Source organism: Rhinopithecus roxellana, chromosome 5 (assembly GCF_007565055.1).
Source record: "Rhinopithecus roxellana isolate Shanxi Qingling chromosome 5, ASM756505v1, whole genome shotgun sequence".
In the NCBI taxonomy this organism is placed as follows: Eukaryota; Metazoa; Chordata; class Mammalia; order Primates; family Cercopithecidae; genus Rhinopithecus; species Rhinopithecus roxellana.
This window is the reverse complement of record NC_044553.1, coordinates 128,503,757-128,508,180: the sequence shown is the minus strand read 5'-3', so window position 1 is coordinate 128,508,180 and position 4,424 is coordinate 128,503,757. Positions and strand designations below refer to the sequence as shown.

The window sequence follows — 4,424 nt, the reverse complement described above, 5'->3', positions numbered from 1 at the left end:
CCTCCCTTCTCAGTCCTCAAACAACTTCAGAGGGAGGCTCCTGTGGCTGGATCTTCCATGCTCCTTCTTGTCCCTCCATCCTGTTCACCATCTCGCTATCTGCAGGCTGGAAACACTCACTGAGGGCATAGAGAAGAGTGAATTGCCTAGAACGTAAGAATTCCTTTGTAAGATTTGACACCTAAATATTATCATTATTTGTTGTGAAAATTTGGTATGCAAACACAGCAATGCTGATTACACAGCCCGTTTTGGGGGGCGTTTGTGAACTACGAGGAGAGTTTTCAGGTCTCCACACACCCTTAAGGATTATGTCGCTTTTCACTGTCCTGTTTTTAAGCTTCTTGCTAAGGCTTATACATTTACGAGTTTCACTATGTTCCACCGAAAGAAAAAAAAAGTTAAAAAAGGTCTCACGTTCCCACACCGGGAGTCGAACCCGGGCCGCCTGGGTGAAAACCAGGAATCCTAACCGCTAGACCATGTGGGAGCCGACGGTCAAATGCTGAATTCGAAACCAATTGAATCATTTCTGCCTGCCCTTGCCTTCCGCCTTCCGCCCCGCTTCCGACAACAAAGCCCTGTCTGCGCCTGCGCGGGCTCTCTGCGCTGACCCGTCGCTGACGGCGCCGGGCTCCTCGAAAGGCGGAGGCGGGGTTTGGCGCTGTGGCTCCCGGTACCGCCGGTTTCTTCAGCGGCGCTCTGCGCGGAGGCCCCCAACCCGTCGCACCCCGGTTCGCGGAGGCCACCCCAGACCTCCTCAGGCCCCGGTCCTTAGGAGCCTGCAGCCCGGCCTCAGTTTCCAGAAAGCTCCTCCGTGCGATTTGGAAAGAGCAGGGTTTGAGGGGTGAACACAGAGGGGCTGAAGAACTGAGCCGCGCGGGCCTGGTCCGGGCGCCGAGCCGCGCCTGCCGTTAGACCCCACTCTGCCTGTCAGGCCGTTTTAACTGAAATGTTGCATTGAGATTAATTCTAATGTCGTGAACCAAGCCCGAATGGATGAAACCCCGAATAACTCATAGGACATGTTTTGGAGCAAAAGGCCTTCCGAAACGGCTGACTTTACGATCTTGTGCAGAGAGCCTGCCCTTTGCAGGCACGTGGTTGGAGCTGGAGTTCTGGAGCCTCAGCAAACTGATGCAGGGAACAGAAAACCAAACACCGCATGTTCTCGCTTACAAGTGGGAGCTAAATGATGAGAACACATGGACACATAGAGGGGAACGACACACATGGGATCTATGGGAGGGTGGAGGGTGGAGGAGGGACAGGATCAGGAAAAATAACTAATAGGTGATAGGCTTAGTACCTGGGAGATGAAATAATCGGTACAACAACCCCCATGACACGAGTTTACCTATGTAACAAACCTGCGCGTCCTGCACATGTATCCCTGAACTTGAAAGTTTTTTTGTTTTTTAATCTTGTTTAGGGATGGCCTTACATTATTAAAACAAAAATAAAAACAAAACACCTCAAATCATAAGGGAAGAACCCACTAACTGCACTACGGTAACAACACTTCCATGGCCAAAAAAAAAAAAATGTAAAAAACTAAACTGCTGAATGGCAGATAAACATTTAAAACCCATAAAAGAAAATAAAAAGAGAGGCTGATATGATATAGATCAGAAACTACACATGAATGATAATAAGACAATCACTGCCACATAAAAGTGAGAACTTAATGAGACCAGGCCCTTCATGGAGAGGAAGCCCATGGCTAAAAGGCATTTGAGAAAGATCTCAGCCTCACTGATTCACAGCCAGCATTTGGCCAACAAGCAAAAGTGTGGAAATGTCAGGTACTGGCAAGCATGTGGAGAAAAGGAATTTTCTAGAAACTTGTAAAGCTTGATCAGAGAGGGAGATTGTCAGGATTTCCTAAACATGCCTATGATCAAGCAATTCCATTTAAAAAAATTTTTGCAAAACTAGTATGGTTCTGGAACTGCTGTGCATACACTGAACACGACGTAATACTGCTTTGAAAATAGCTGTGTTAGACACAGCTTAAGGCACAGTAGCACTGCAGCCGGCAGAACCGTCCTAAGCAAAAAGCATAGAAGGATGGAGGGGTTACGAGAATCTTAATTTCAGCTCTAAGAATTTCAAAGGTCTATGTGATAAAATAAAATAATTCTTAAGTATTTCAAACGTTTGTGGGATGAAATCACTATAAACAATGCAACAGCCAGCCCTAGGCTGGGAGAAAATATTTGAAATATTTTTTATAGGAAAAGGTGACTATACCGCACGACTGAATCTAAGCATTCAAGGAGAACCCAAAGAAGGGGCCGAGGCTGTGAATAGAGGATTTAGAAGAGAGGGGTTCTGATTGGTCAGCAAAGGGGGGTGGAGCTAGCTCAACCTTGCTGGTACCATAGCAACACAATTTAAAGCAGTGCTGAAATATCCAGCATTAGGGAGGAAGTGAGGCCACAATCTCAGACAATGACAATAGGTACAGCCCCTTTGGGGCAGGAGCAACCTGACAAGAATCTATCAAAATAGGAAGGTGCACCTTCAATCTAGAAATTTCAATTCAGCGTTGCCCAAGGCCAGGAGCCCTGTGATGACCATGTCTTAAAGGAGTCAGTCTGGGGGCCAACTCTGGGCAGTAGCAAGCAGTGGGGACTTGGGAACCCCGAGGCCTCTAAATCCTGGTCTGCTTCTCCTACACCAGGACAAGGCCATTCACCTTTCTGACAAATGAACAGAGTGGCTGGCTTTCTCCTGCTGTGCTGAGCAGTTTTGCTGGGAATCGGCTGCCCAGGCAGAGGTGGTCTTTCCCAGATGTTTCTCTCTCAGTGGAGCCATGGATGGGTAAGGGGTGAGTCTTAATTCCAGGCCCAGGTGCTTAGACAACTGGCAATTGTTTCCCACTCTGCTAGTCCGCTACCTGAATGCAGAGGATTCTGAAGCTGGAGGAGGAGCCAGCACCACAGATGGAAAAAGAGTGGGTCCCTGAGTCACTGTTGGAAATCACTTCCAACCACCAGTGAACACAGCGAGTTCTTGTAGCCAGAAATAAAGTTTTATTGCATTCATCATTTAAATTTGGGGCTTGTTTGTTATCACTATCCTAAGTGACACAACAGGGTCCTGAAAAAAGGGCAAGCACCACAAAAATGAAACAAATGTTCTAGTAGATGATTACATGCCTTAGCAGTGATGGCGGGGGTGGTGTGGGGAGCCATGGAGGTAAAGTGTGGTAGGAACTGAAGTACAATAAGAAGGCTTGAAGAGTGTGCTTCATTTTACAGAGTAGTGTATCAGGATATTTCACTTCAGTTTGGTAATATTAATCCAAATAATTTTTTAAAATAGGAACTAATATCATGCATTTCTATAATTTATTGGATATTTAATGTACTTTAATAATTTAGAATTTAGATTTAAGAAATGTTTAGATCTGAAAGATAACTGGGGATTTTCAAGGCTAGAACCTCAAAAATATCCAGGAGGTAAAAATCACTTGCCCCAAATCATCCAACTGAGAGAGTTAGTGAAATCCTTTTAGCAGATCCTCCTGCATTAGTCCTATGATAAAAATAACATTGGAATATGATGAAATGAATGAAAACCTAGACAGCATTTTTTCCATCAAGGAATGGAAAGTTCCATGACAAACATTCTGAACCAAAAGTTTTCAAATTCCAGTGTCTTTCTATTAGTTGTAATATGGGTGCCATAATATTACTGGTAATCAATGGTTTATTAACTTGAGCAATCTGAGAGTTAAAATAGAATAATACGGATGTGTGTGTGTGTGTGTGTGTGTGTGTGTGTGTATTCATGTGTATAAGTTTCCTCCCTCTTTTGAGGTCAGGTGTCCCTGGCATAAATGCTATTTCTAAAAGCTTACTAGGGCCGGGCAGGAGAACCGCTTGAACTTGGGAGGCGGAGCTTGCAGTGAGCCGAGACTGCGCCACTGCACTCCAGCCTGGCGACACAGCGAGACTCAGTCTCAAAAATAAAAATAAAAATAAAAATAAATAAACAAATAAAAGCTAACTAGCTAATTTTTGGAAAAACTACTGAACCTTTGAATTTGAATTTCCCTCTATAATAGTAAGAATCACTGTGAGGGCACTGAGTCCTTGTGAGGGTGAGTTCCTGAAATGAAGGTGGTACTTGCTGCAGGTTAATTGCCAGTATCCACTGTCACCCTGCAATGCTCTGTGGAGAGCCTCAGACTGGCCACCTCCACTCAGCGTGGCTCCTCCTGTGACAGATCTTCTGGCTGATCACTTCTCCAGTGGTGTTTGGTTCTGACTGAGGAAATTACCTGCATTTCACCCGTATTCTGTCTGCCCAGACCTCTGTGACAGTATCATCCCCCGAAAGTTGAAGGGACTTGTTAAGAGCACACAGCCAATTTGGCCAAGTTGCTGGGAAAGATAGCGTGTGTTCTCTGCATG

The 4,424-nt window shown here is 45.3% G+C and overlaps 1 non-coding gene across 1 annotated transcript; it reads right to left on the bottom strand.

The window, feature by feature from the left end:
* Window positions 1-418: 418 nt before the first annotated feature.
* Window positions 419-490, bottom strand: TRNAE-UUC. The gene has a single exon. It is a non-coding gene; the product is annotated as a tRNA-Glu (tRNA).
* Window positions 491-4,424: the final 3,934 nt, after the last annotated feature.